The following is a 14435-nucleotide window of genomic DNA, read 5'->3' as shown; positions in this document are numbered from 1 at the left end:
TGTGAGTAGTGGAGCACGAGCAGAGGAGCCGCACGTAGACTCCATGCTGCTGTTTGGACCATCTGAACAGAAGGGGTCCACAGTGGGAGCCCTACATGGGTCCAGGTGTGGACAGAATGACTGCAGGTGGTCTTGAGGCCTTGAGGGGGCTCTCAGACCCACTCCCAGACGGACGCATCATTCATTTTCTATTTAAATCAAACACAGACAACGTTTTTTGGTCATTTTTTCAGAAGGTAGGAAGTAGCCACGAGGTCTGGGGTCACCTTACTACCCTTTTTTTAATGGAGATATTTCTGCCCCTCATAAATTTTAGAGTTTCCTGTAATGAAACAGAACTTAAGGTGGAAAGGACGAATTAGCTTCAAGGTTTTTTAAATGTAAATGTAAAACTCAAATTCTTTCAATCTTCTGAAATGAAGCAACTGTTGGCAGAACCAAACCAGCCCTGATCACCTTATTGATTGTCTTTGATTAGACGGAAACATCAGCCCACTGACCTGCTGATCAACCTAAAGAAAACTGTCCAGGTGGTGGAGGTGGATGAACGCCCTCTGACCTTTTCTATTCCCAAGAGGTCGACACTGTTAAACTAGGAGGTCATAAAGATGTTATCACCAAAATGAAACGGATCAGATGGCTTCCGCTTGATGGACTAATCAATAAATCTGAAGAACAGACCAAAAACCTTCTTGTCTTTTAAAGCTTTCAATGATTTGAAGACCCTCTGTAATGAAAATGTTTGTTTTTTTGCTGTTTTTCACGTGTTTTCTGATAATGGACGATATTTATGAAGAAAATTAAGATTAAAACTGCATTTCTGAGTTTTTCTTTATTCAAATTGTTGTGAATCATGAGCAGATGAAAAAATGCAGTTTGTGACGTAGAGAATAAGCTGGGCGGGGCCACAAGCTCCCTGCTCTGCTCCATTCTGACGTATGAGGTTTTGTCTAAAAACGGCACAATCATAATTAAAAGACCACTTACAGACAAACGGATCCGCCTTCGTTTTCCTGGTCTGAGATGGAATCTGGATGTAAACTGTACGGCTGGATGGCTCTGATATTGCTGCCATTTTTGTTGCACTGCATATGTTAGTTTTGAGGGAGGTGTGAGGGGCTGTAAGCTAGTGGGAGAGCATGTAAACAGAGAGCTCGCAGTAACAAGAGGGGGGGCAGGCTTAATCCGCACTAACAGTGGAACTTAAGGAATTTCAGGCAAGTCCATAAAAAATGATGAGTAGAACTCAATTTTTAAATGATTTCTTTTACCTTTTATTTTTATTGATCTGTTTGTGTTTTCACTTTTTCATAAGTGAGACAGGAGGCGCTCACGCCGGGACAGCCTTTATGGCTGATCCTTTATCCTTGTTTTACATTCCTGCTGTGGGAAGAATCACATCTCATGTCCTGTTTAATAGCATGTTGCTTCAGCATCGTCGCCTCAGCGCATGAACTATATTTACAGCCCCCCTTTTCACTGGGAAATTGCCTGGCTGAGTGAAGAAGCACCAGGAAGGCATTTCCTGAAATTTAAGTCAACATTTTATAAATGGGCATCCCCAGAATTGCGTGTCAAATTTGTGGTCGTCCCTCCTTGGCTGCAGCGTCTGAGTCCGCATGAAAGCCTTTTTGTTGTCATCTATTAACGTTAACGGGGAACGCTGTCAGGTGCGAAACCCGGCGAGTTGAACAGATGTTGTAATAAAGTGAATGTGAAGGAGGGAACGGATGGAGCTCCACTGCATTACATCTGTTGAATCCCTGTTACATCAGGGCAGCTTTGCAGAAATGGATCTGCATGAAATAAGGTGTGTCCTGCATGGAAATGTGCGACACACACACACACACACGGCTTTGTGCAGCAGATGGATCATTGAACAGAGCAGGATATAAAAACATCCAACTGTGGTATTTATCCTTCTCTTCACAGAGGAATTCCGCCGGGATTTATCCCAGCTAACAGGTAAAAAACGTTCCATTGTTTCCATTTTAACTTTAAATGTGTTACACCCAGTTTCACTCCCTGAAATCTGTTTTTTCTTCTCTTGTCAGTCTCTCTTGACTCACTTGTAGTCAGAAGAATGGCAGATGTGGGATAGTAACAGCCTAAATGGGCCATTACTGAAGGATGAATCCCAAAATGAAATTATGTGACAAACAGCTTTAGAGAAGATGTCACGAGAGACAAGAAGGTATCGGATCTGCTCACACAACTTAAGTTCTTTGGGACAACAATTGAAACGGTATCTTTTCAGTGTTACGCTTACACAAAGGTTCTTTTCTGAAATAACAATCAGATATTACTCCCTTCCAACTAATCATACATCATTTTCATGTGGAAAATCATTTAGAAGTCTTATTTTTTTTTTCTTTTGCATTCATTCATGTGAGCTGGTGGCTGCAGATGCTGCATGCAGCTGCTTCCTTCCACAAAGTCACCCCTAAAAAATGGTGATATGAGTTAAAATGCAATAAAAAAGTCTGCAGTTTTCTGATTATTTAGGTTTGTTTTCTTTGAAGTAATGCATTCCTATGGCCTCTCTAAGAAAATCAAACAAACGTATAGTTTTGTATAAAATACTTTCAGAGGAGAAAAAGAATATTTATTTATAATATACAGAAATATATATAAAAGAATTTTAAGAAAAGCATGCTGTTGGAGTCCAGATGCTAAACTGGTCTGACCTTCTGCTTGACAAAGAACATTTATCAAAAGAAACTGCCTGGAGATGACGAGAATAATTTAATTTACTTTGATCCGTATTTATGTGATGACAGAACAATCCCAAGATATTTCATGTTTGGTTGAGTAAACTTCTTTATTTATTCATATATTGCAGGAACAATGCATATTAATTACTGTTTCTGTAAAGATGCCAGAATCAGCCAGAGGGGTTTTTTTTGTCCCTGGACAGACATTAGATGTTGTTGTAGAATGAATAGGAGTAAAAAAAATATTAATTAGAGATTAGTGTTTGAATGTTGGATACTTAACACATTCCACAACACTTAAAAACAAAGTATTTTAGGGGTTATAGTGATTTGAATGCAAGCCAATAATAGATAGATAGATGACTTTATTAATCCCACAATGGGGAAATTTCATTTATCTGTGGCAGCAACACGACATTCAGAAATAATCTATATAATATAACATCAATAAAGGACATCACAAATTACATTTATATTAGATAATTAAAAATATTACTAAAATTATTATGAAAAATTATTATCAAAAATGAGATTCTTATTAAATAAAGAAATAAATATTAAATAAATACAGCTGCAAAAGTGTAAAAAAACATGCGGTCTGCAAAACGTGTAAACTGTAAAAAAACATTACAAATTTTTTCAAAATACAGAAATAACTAATGAAGTTCACACCATGAACAAAAACAAACAACTGTTCAGGAACAAAAAAACAATTTAAAATTGAAAAACAACAACTACAACAAAAGTAAATGAATCAATGACTAAACAGAAAAACACCCCTGGGACCGTGGAGTGTCACTTTGACACGGTGTTGTACAGTCTGATGGCTGTGGGGAGGAATGACCTGCGGTAGCGCTCCTTCTTACACTGAGGGTGCAACAGTCTTGTGCTGAAGGAGCTGGTCAGCGCCTCTACAGTTTGGTGCAGGGGGTGGGAGGGGTTATCCATGATGGATGTCAGCTTAGCTAACATCCTCCTGTCCGCCACCTCCTCGATGGACTCAAGTGTGCAGCCCAGGACAGAGCCGGCCCTCCTAACCAGTTTGTTAAGCCTCTTCAAGTCTCTGCCTGCACTGCCCCCCGCCCAGCACACAACTCCATAAAGGACCACTGAGGCCACCACAGTGTCGTAAAAGGTCCTCAGCAGCTGTCTGCACACGCCAAAGGACCTCAGTCTCCTCAGCAGGTGAAGGCGACTCTGGCCCCTCCTGTACAGAGCATCCGTGTTGTTGGACCAGTCCAGTCTGTTGTTCAGGTGAACACCCAGATATTTAAATGTGTCCACGACCTCAATGTCTGAACCCTGGATGTTCACCGGTGAGTGTGATGGTGATTAATTTGATAGAAAGAAATCTGACATAAAGTTCCCGATTGGGAAACGCTGCCAGAGTCCAGGTGAGTTTCTGCAAACTTTCTAAAGGAAGGGAGCCTGAGATTTCACTAATAACTGCCTTTTTTCATTTTGTCAAGGCAAAAAATACAATTTAGCTTTGCTTTGTTTAAAAAAAACAGAAAGAATAAGCTTGTCTGAAAGCTGACCTGACATCCAGAAGGCATGCAAGGGTGGCCACAAGAATGACTGTTTGGAAGAAATGGAGGCATTCTGAAACACAGATGTTAAAAAGTATTCCAGTTGTTATCAAGTGATCGTTGGAGTCTGTGGTTTCATTGGTGCCTTTGGCAAAAGCTGATTTACACCTCCATTGTGTGCATTAATGCAGAAAAGCTTCATATCCAGCCTTCAGGACCCCAGTATCTTTCTCAGGGGCGTACATGCTTCTTCAGCTTCTCTTAAAATGAATTAAAAAAGGGAAGGACGGCTGAGTGCAAAGAAGGTACAGTCTGCCTGCAGTTCTCAGCTGTGTGAGGAAATAACAAATATCTGTGGGAACATCATCTCCATAATTTAACTGACCTAAAAAATGGGACAAAATAATCGTCTGGTTCACTAAATAGGAAAGCAGAGGAGAATCGGTCGGCATCATTTGAATGTCTGCCTCCATGTTGTCACTTAAACCTTTAAATCGCTTCCGTCCTTTTGGCAGCAACGACTGAAATGACGCATTTTGAATATCGCTAATGAGCCTCCTGGCTGTGGAGGAATTTACTTCCACTCTCAATTTAAGTGATTGCTGGAATTGAGACACAATGGAGGTTTTTGTTGTCGTTGTTGCCATGAATGGCTGTTTAAGTAATACCAAGTTGATCAGACAAATAAAATCCTGTTGTTTCAAGCTATTCGGGTCTTCACTTAGCAAAGCACTCCCCCATTATGTTACTCCCGCCACCATGTTAGGTACTGGATTTCTTTTTTGTAAATGACTGTTTTTGTAAAACATGAGTGCTCCTGTTGTTGGTTGTCTCTTTCTCCTTATCAGTCCATCAATTTCAGTATTGTTAAAATGCAAGTAATCAGTTTAGACTACTTAATTTTTAACAAATTAAGCCACAGGGGTTGCAAGCCAGTAACTTCTGTGCCGGTCCCAAGCCCGGATAAATAGAGAGGGTTGCGTCAGGAAGGGCATCCGGCGTAAAAATTGCCAAAATAACCATGCGAATCATCCACAACACTTTAGACATACCGGATCGGTCGAGGCCCGGGTTAACAACGACCGCCACCGATGCTGTTAACCTACAGGGTGTCGGTGGAAATTTGACTACTGTTGGTGGAAGAAAGAGGGGAGGCAGAAGGGTCCGTGGCCAGAGAGAGAAGGGAAAAGGCAGGAACATAGGTTTGAGAATAGGGACTCTTAACGTTGGCACAATGACAGGGAAAGGCAGAGAGCTGGCAGACATGATGGAGAGAAGGAAGGTAGATGTACTGTGTGTGCAGGAGACAAGGTGGAAGGGCAGCAAGGCACGTAGTATTGGAGGAGGATACAAACTGTTCTATCATGGTGTTGATAGGAAGAGAAACGGGGTAGGAGTGATTCTGAAGGGGGAGTTTGTAAACAGTGTTCTAGAGGTGAAAAGAGTCTCAGACAGGATGATGAGCCTAAAGTTAGAAATTGAAGGGGTGATGGTGAATGTAGTCAGTGGGTATGCGCCACAGGTTGGCTGTGAGTTAGAAGTGAAGGAGAGATTCTGGAGTGAGTTGGATGAGGTCATAGAGAGTTTTCCCAGAGGAGAGAGAGTTGTTATTGGAGCAGACTTTAATGGGCATGTTGGTGAGGGCAACAGAGGTGATGAGGAGGTGATGGGCAGGTTTGGTGTGAAGGAAAGGAATCTGGAGGGACAGATGGTGGTGGACTTTGCGAAGAGGATGGAAATGGCTGTAGTCAACACTTACTTCCAGAAGAGAGAGGAACATAGAGTGACATACAGAAGTGGAGGTAGGAGTACTCAGGTGGACTACATCCTATGTAGACAAGGTCATTTGAGAGAGGTTAATGACTGCAAAGTGGTGGTAGGAGAGAGTGTAGCCAGACAGCACCGCATGGTGGTGTGTAAGATGACTCTGGAGGTCAGGAAGAAGAAGAGAGGGAAAACAGAAAAGAAGACCAAGTGGTGGAAGCTACAGAATGAAGAAACTTGTGAGGAATTTAGGCAGAAGTTGAGACAGGTCCTGGGTGGTCAGGATGAGCTTCCAGATGACTGGGAAACTACAGCAGAGATTATCAGGGAAACAGGTAGGAAGGTGCTAGGTGTGTCATCTGGAAAGAGGAAAGACGGTAAAGAGACTTGGTGGTGGAATGAGGAAGTACAGGAATGCGTCCAGAGGAAGAGGTTGGCTAAAAGGAAGTGGGATGTAGAAAGGACTGAGGAAGGTAGACAGGAGTACAAGGAAGCGCAGCGTAAAGTGAAGAGAGAGGTGGCAAAGGCCAAACAGAAGGCTTACGATGAGCTATATGACAGGTTAGACACAAAGGAAGGAGAGAAGGACTTGTACAGGCTAGCCAGACAGAGAGACAGAGATGGGAAGGACGTGCAACAGATAAGGGTGATTAAGGACAGAGATGGAAAGGTGCTAACAACCCAAGAGAGTGTACAGAAAAGATGGAAGGAGTATTTTGAGGAGCTGATGAACGAGGAAAATGACAGGGAAAGAAGGGAGGAAGATGTGGTTGTTGTGGAGCAGGAAGTAGCAGAGATTCGAAAGGATGAGGTTAGGAAGGCTCTGAAAAGGATGAAGAGCGGAAAGGCCGTTGGTCCTGATGACGTACCTGTGGAGGTATGGAAGTGCCTAGGAGAGACAGCAGTGGAATTTCTAACAAGGTTGTTCAATAGGATTTTAGAGAGTGAGAAGATGCCTGAGGAATGGAGGAGAAGCGTTCTGGTCCCGATCTTTAAGAACAAGGGTGACACGCAGAACTGCAGCAACTATAGAGGAATAAAGTTGATGAGCCACACAATGAAGCTGTGGGAAAGAGTAGTGGAAGCCAGGCTTAGGAAGAAGGTGGAGATTTGTGAGCAGCAGTATGGTTTCATGCCCCGTAAGAGCACCACTGATGCCATTTTTGCTTTGAGAATGTTGATGGAAAAGTACAGAGAAGGTCAGAAGGAGCTGCATTGTGTGTTCGTAGATTTAGAGAAGGCGTATGACAGGGTGCCGAGGGAGGAGCTGTGGTACTGTATGAGGTCGTCTGGAGTGGCAGAGAAGTATGTCAGAGTAGTTCAGGACATGTATGAGAGAAGTATGACGGTGGTGAGATGTGCTGTAGGTCAGACAGAGGAGTTCAAGGTGGAGGTGGGACTACACCAAGGATAAGCTTTGAGTCCCTTTTTGTTTGCTATGCTGATGGACAGGCTGACAGACGAGGTAAGACAGGAATCTCCCTGGACAATGATGTTTGCGGATGACATTGTAATTTGCAGTGAGAGTAGAGAGCAGGTGGAGGAACAGCTAGAGAGGTGGAGGTTTGCTCTGGAAAGAAGAGGCATGAAGGTCAGTCGTAGTAAGACAGAATACATGTGTCTGAACGAGAGGGATCAAGGTAGAAGCGTTAGGGTACAGGGGACTGAGGTGAAGAAGGTGCAGGAGTTTAAGTACTTGGGGTTAACAGTTCAGTGTGATGGGGATTGTGGAAAAGAGGTGAAGAGGCGAGTGCAGGCAGGTTGGAGCGGTTGGAGGAAAGTGTCAGGAGTGTTGTGTGACAGAAGAGTGCCAGCAAGACTCAAAGGAAAGGTGTACAAGACAGTGGTGAGACCAGCTCTGCTCTATGGGTTAGAGACGGTAGCAGTGAGACAGAGACAAGAGGCGGAGATGGAGGTAGCGGAGATGAAGATGTTGAGGTTCTCCTTAGGAGTGACCAGGTTAGACAGGATAAGGAACGAGTACATCAGAGGGACGGCTCATGTTGCCTGTGTCAGCGACAAAGTCAGAGAAGCCAGACTGAGATGGTTTGGACATGTTCAGAGGAGGGATAGTGGATATATTGGTAGAAGGATGTTGGAGATGGAGCTGCCTGGCAGGAGGGCAAGAGGACGGCCAAAGAGGAGATACATGGATGTCTTAACAGAGGACATGAAGTTGGCTAATGTTAGGGTAGAAGATGTCCATGATAGAGTGAGGTGGAAAAGGATGATTCGCTGTGGCGACCCCTGATGGGAAAAGCCGAAAGAGAAAGAATTTTTAACAAATTGCAAAGTTGGTTACCAATCTAAACAGCATGAAGTGTATATGTATTTTTTTCCAATGATCTCTTTGTGAATTTCAAGTTGCATCTCGACAGCAGGCTCTGTATTAGAGGAAATGATCTCATGACGTTACTCTGTCACAGCAGTAAGATTATTCTGTCAACACTGATCCAAATACATGAAAATGATCCATAAAAACGGAATGCGCTTTGATTAGCAGGACATCTCTTCTGCTTACTTGATGGCAGCAGCAAGACGAAGCTGGGAGGCTTCCCATTGTGCTGTTTGTCTGCACCAGAATTTGTTTTCTCGATAGTCATTCCTCAGGAGAAAAAGCTCATCTGAACTTCAATGTGGACCTGAGACGGATACCGTATCAGATGGACCAACCCTTTGGTTGTGTGACCAAATTGGCTCATTGCCCTTTTGAAATATTAGCAAGATAAACCTTAATTTATCTAAAAATGTGATAGAAAATGGGCAAATGTGTGAGAAAACTACCCTGTTTCGGAATATGTCCATTAAAGCCTCTCTGCGGCTGTATTAACAATGAGTGCCCCTGACCCAAAGCAATTTACATTTTGACCAAATACAATGACCAAAAATATAAACGCAACACTTTTGTTATTGCTCCCATTTTTTATGCTATGAACTCAAAGATGTGAAACATTTTCCACATACACAAAATAACCAGTTCTCTGAAACATTGTTCACAAATCTGTCCAAATCTGTGATAGTGAGCACTTCTCCTTTCCCAAGACAATCCATCCCACCTCACAGGTGTGCCATATCAAGATGCTGATTAGACAGCATGATTATTGCACAGGTGTGCCTTAGACTGGCCACAAGAAAAGGCCACTCTGAAATCTTCAGTTGTATCACACAGCAGTTAAATTCTCGAAAACTGCAGACTTTTACCTGACTTTTATTCAGATAAAGACAGATTATTTATCAAATCAAGATATTTAAAAAACTAGAATGGGTAGGTGCTAGAGTGCTGGAAAAGAACGATGCTACTCTAAACAAGTGAAATGTACGAAAAGGTTGAAAATGTGTAGCAATGAAGACGTAGCGGCACTTATCAATATGACCAGACGACTATGTTTTTTTCTTTTTCATGCTAATTTTCCTTTCCGTGCTTGTTTCTGGTCAGACTGGCCGTCATTGGTAATCCATGTAAATGCTTGATGTTTGGTTGTGTTCGGTTAGGAAACAAGCTAATTCAAGTGAAGGTGCCAACATGTTTAGCATTCTCATTTGTACCTACTTGATTGGCTTTTCAGAGTGAAAGCACCCTTTGGCTTTTAAACATTGTCATGGAAAATGTAGGTAAAAACTATTCTGCAACATTAAAGAACTAAATGATTTGGACCATTTACCCTCATTTTTTAGAGGTCCGCTAATGTGGGGAATTCTGAATAATGAGGTTCACACGGGAAAAACAGAGCTGTTCCAACCTTACAGCTGCACCAGCTCTCTGGCTGCATCGGAACAGCATCCAGTAGGCGGTGGATATGCAAAGGTTAATAGAATGTCTTCCATGCCTTCGATTGAAATGTCAATGATATTTCCCTGGAAACACAGCAATAATTGTTCACGCTCAGAGAGTAGATGCACGAGTTTGAAGCGGAAAAATTCTGGATTATAAACACAAATGAAACACACTTTGATCCCAGTCTGTACCTTAATTTTCCGACCTGCATGCCAGATCTGAGACTGCGCTTACTTCTGACAAAGAGCCTAAAAGTTATAAATGCAAATAGGAAGTCAGAGCAGAAGTTTTATATGCAAATTGGAAGCTGGAGCAAGTATCCCATTATGAAAAGTGGGGATGTGGAATTTCAAGCCCATTTATTTAAGATCAGGAGGTGGTAAAGAGAGAGGACTCGCTTCTAACCACCCTAGGAGACCTCTCTCCCCTCTCCTTAATTAGATAATCCCCCCCAAGGGGTGTCGATGTTGGGCTCTGCATGTGTCCACTTCTCAGTTGTCCTTAATCCACTGACCAGTCAATAAAGCATCCTTCTGAAATCCATCTGTGTGTCTGGTCTCTGAGTCCTAATGTGTCTCACACCCATCCTCCTGTCATATCAGGATTTCAAAACCAGGTATTTACAAGGGCGGCGTGGTTTTTAACCACATTTTTTGGGTTTGCTAACAAGACTGTGAGTTTGCAAAGCCATCTTGGATAAACTTGAGAGAATTTGTGCTTTTTCAGTTTCCTGTTCCTAGATTATGAGGTTTTGTGTTTTCCTTCTCATCACATTCACACCAGGTTTTAGTTGTCAAAAAGCTACTTATGTTTCATGGGATTAATCCTTTAGTTTGTTCTTATTTTTTTAGTTAGTGTTAAATGCTGTTGTCTTTTTGCTGTTGCTGGGCTGCAGATTTTTGTCCTGATTTTTTAAATTAAATGACGTTTTTGGCATCAGGACGTGTCATTTTTGGTTCCTTCAAAAAGCAATTTCTGATAAAAAAAAAACAACAACACACCAAACTCTTGAGGAGAATAAATCAAGCAGACGTTTATCTGCTGGTCTTCAGAGCTGAGGACCATGATAGAGAAATGCTGAATGGCATCATTACTCAAGTTTCCAACGCGTCATATGATTACAGAAGGACCCAGGCACAATATGATAAATTGTTGTCCTAAAATAAAGGGGAAAAAAATGCATGCTGGGTAGTCCGGTTGGTGACAGAAAGAAAAATGCATTAATCTTTCAGTTAAAGCTTCACAAACTTTGATAAGAAACTTTTTCCGTTCTAACTTTGTGAAACAGTTATGTTCCATCATCCAAATAACTCCTGTGGAGCTGGGTGAACATGATATTCAGATGAACAACAACTAACAATGAAGCATTCTTTAAGAGAACCTTTTGCTCAGAAATGACCTGAAAGAGACTTTTACTTTGAAAGTGCGCGTTTTGGCCTGGTCTGATGCAGAAGACTCAGAGGTCTTATCTGGAGCTGCTGGAGTTGAAGCTCTTCAATTGGCGCTGCTGAATCCCAAACCGAACAGCAAGAATTCTGAACCGCAGACGAATGCTTTCACCAAACGCTGAACCACTGAGGTCTGGGATGAAGCTCGTTAGTGAAGGAAAATAACTGGATAGGACCTGTTAGGTAGAAACAGAATGGTACGCCCCAATAAGATGATTGAACAGGTTAATTTAGTTTGTAATTGTGATTTATTGAGATATTATACTACAAAAAAGAAAAAGAAAAAATAGGTTTTCTAAATGTTTATTAAAATTCACTAAAATGATCAATATGTTTCATGAGATTATCACTGGCTCTGGGGTTGATTGGTCATGGCTTCACCCACCGCTATGGGGAATCGTTCTGTAGTATATGAGAACTGGACTGAGTGACTCCTCCCCCCGGGCGCTCCAGACAGGAAGTACCTGCTTGCTCAAAGAAGCCAAATCCAGTAAACTTCTATAAAAAATATGCAGCAGTCATTCTATTGGTCAGAGTAACCGTTCTTGCTCTGATACCTTTTTCTAACATCTTCTTGATAATTCTCTTTTTTTTTCAGGATAATTTTTCTGTGGATCAACTTTTTCAATTTATAAAGTGACCAATAAGATGCCTCAGCTAAAAGTAGGCAGAGCCTGCTGGGCCTCAAGTCAAACATTGAAAAAGTTTAACAGATTTCGGGTAGCCTGCTTTCAGTGGAAGGGGTGTGGCCTTCCAACAAGCTCACTCCTGATTGGTGAGAGTGGTTCCAAATAAACTCAGACTGACTGCGACATATCAATGCTTACGTCTCAAAGTCTGGCTCCAACATGGCGGCATTTGTATCACGACTAAATGGCGACTGAATTGACTTCATTTGGTTGGAGCCGCAATAAACCATTTTCTATGGGTGACGTCTCTCTCACTCATTCCAGTTCTCTGATACAGTCAATAGTTTCTCATTTTTGCAATTAACGACACATAAATCTCTCTCATGATTCTCTCTCTCCTGTACCCAGGTAAAGGCAACCGCATGTAGTTGTGTGGTTGTTTTGTGTTTGCTATGAGTGAAAGTGCTTTCTGCCATTTTGTTTGTTGCCTGTTTTCCTTAACAGGATGAAACGTGTTATGGTAGCCTTGTTGTTTTGAAATGTATTTAGTTGTTGTGTGAACTCTAATTTCCTGTGTGTCATTTGTGCAGCTAATGTGTTTGTTAACACTTTTGTTGTTTGATCGTGATGATTGCAATAAACCCCTGCATGAGGAAAACGCTCTTGTGATGGTATCTCCCGTCCTCATGGGTTTGACATTTCTTCCAGAGTGGAGTCTCTGAGCTTCACGGTCCTGAAACTCTTCGGTTTCTCCTGTTTTGAGCCACAAATTTTTACTTGTTGAACTCACTGCACTTTGCTGCACAACCAGCTCATCTTCCTGCAGCTGTTAATGAAAAAAAAAGACCTGAGGACTTCAGTTTTTGTATCTATCTCAAATCTATTATTCAAAGCAAAAGATGCGTCAGACCAGTGCTCTTAATTTGAAAATGATTACGACTGTAAGCACAGGATGAAGCAGCACAAAGACCAAATGAGTGAAGGTCACGTCATCGTTCAGTACAAGAACCTTCACACCCAGAGACCTGGAGCTTCACTGCTGCTCCGAACCCTGCAGGTCACCTCTGAGGCTGAGTCCTTCAGGAACTTTACCTTGAAGAATCTACAGGAGGAAGATACTTCACGTCCATCACCTCTCCTAACCCCCACGTCTGGTTGTTCCCTCTTCTCAGCCTTTTGTGAAGACGTCCTTGTCTGCTGGAGGACAACATGCTCAGCAGACTCAACTGGTCCGGATGGACCTTCTAACTAATGTACTCCACCGGTTTGATGGTATCATCTTTAAAAGGTTTTAGCACTTTGTTTAAACGCATTTGGAAAACATTGGTCATCATAAACTGATGCTAGATCTTAACTAAACAGATTTATCTACCGCCCTACCTGAAGAACAACTAGGAAAGTTCTGCAGGTTCACTCTAGTTTACAACAGAAAGGTCTTTGTTGTCACGGTGCCCCCGGCCGGGTCCTCCTCATCAGCTCCACCTGATGCCTCCAGCTGCGCCTCCTCATCCTCATCAGCCAGCAGACTCTTAAGGAGACCACGGACCTGTAACCGACGCTAGTTCGTTGTACTCCTATGGTGCATCTCCTGGCCTCTCATAGATTCTGGCCCTTGCCTGTCTCTTGCTTACCACTAAACTGCTTTTGTCTCCACATTCATTCCAGGACCTCGCTTACCGGAGGAGCATACCTGATCACGGGTCACCTCTCGCCGTCTCGCTCGGACGTTCTCCAACCCCAGTCTCGGATCACGCGGTTGCTGCCAACAATACCCTCCAACCACTCCTTGGACAATCTGGAAGGATACTGGAGCTCAAGTCCATCCTGACCTTTTCTAATTAAAAACCTCATTATTCTCACCTCACTGCCTGCCGAGCCTCCTTCCGGGTTCCAGCACCTGAGTCGACCACGCTTGCTAATCATGACAGAACGAACTAGCCATTCCTCCGACTCAGCTGACCCGGAGGGACTCCGCCTTGCCATCGCTCAACAAGGTATGTTGCTCAGTCGTCAGTCTGATGCCCTCTCACAAATGTCCGCTGCTCAACAGGAGTTATTCCGCCGCCTGGACAGCATCACGCACACCCTAGCCGGATTTTCGGCCCAAGCTTCTAGCCCCATCGCCGCTGCTACACCTCCCGCTTCGGATGACATCACCACCGTCACTTCCGTCTCCCCGGAGGAAAACATCCGGTCGCAGCCGGAACCTTTTCACGGTGACGTAGAAACATGCGGTGGTTTCCTATTACAGTGCCGACTGCTCTTTCAACAAGCACCCCGGTATTATCATTCAGATCAGAGCAAGATTTCCTTAGTTGTCAATTCCCTCCGCAGCAAAGCTCTTCAGTGGGCCCAGGCCTTTTTGGCCACCCATCCACTCTCACATCTCCCCTTTGACCGCTTCATAGGTGAATTTCAACTAGTTTTTGACCAACCACGCAAACAGGAGGAAGCGACCCGGCGGTTACTCAGCCTTAAGCAGCGTAACCGTCCGGTGAGCGACCACATTATAGACTTCCGGATTTTGGCGGTTGAAGCGGGCTGGCCGGACATTGCCCTCAAGGGTGTTTTCTATC

The 14435-nt window shown here is 43.1% G+C and overlaps 1 long non-coding RNA gene across 1 annotated transcript; it reads left to right on the top strand.

Annotated features, from left to right (window-relative positions):
* Positions 1-13306: 13306 nt before the first annotated feature.
* On the top strand, positions 13307-13718 carry LOC105353848. Its single transcript, XR_908563.3, has 2 exons — positions 13307-13438; positions 13525-13718. It is a non-coding gene; the product is annotated as an uncharacterized LOC105353848 (long non-coding RNA).
* The last annotated feature ends 717 nt before the right edge of the window (positions 13719-14435 follow it).

The sequence above is a fragment of the Oryzias latipes genome, chromosome 21 (assembly GCF_002234675.1).
Source record: "Oryzias latipes chromosome 21, ASM223467v1".
Classification (NCBI taxonomy): Eukaryota; Metazoa; Chordata; class Actinopteri; order Beloniformes; family Adrianichthyidae; genus Oryzias; species Oryzias latipes.
The sequence above is the reverse complement of the archived record's forward strand: the minus strand, read 5'-3'. Positions and strand labels throughout refer to the sequence as shown.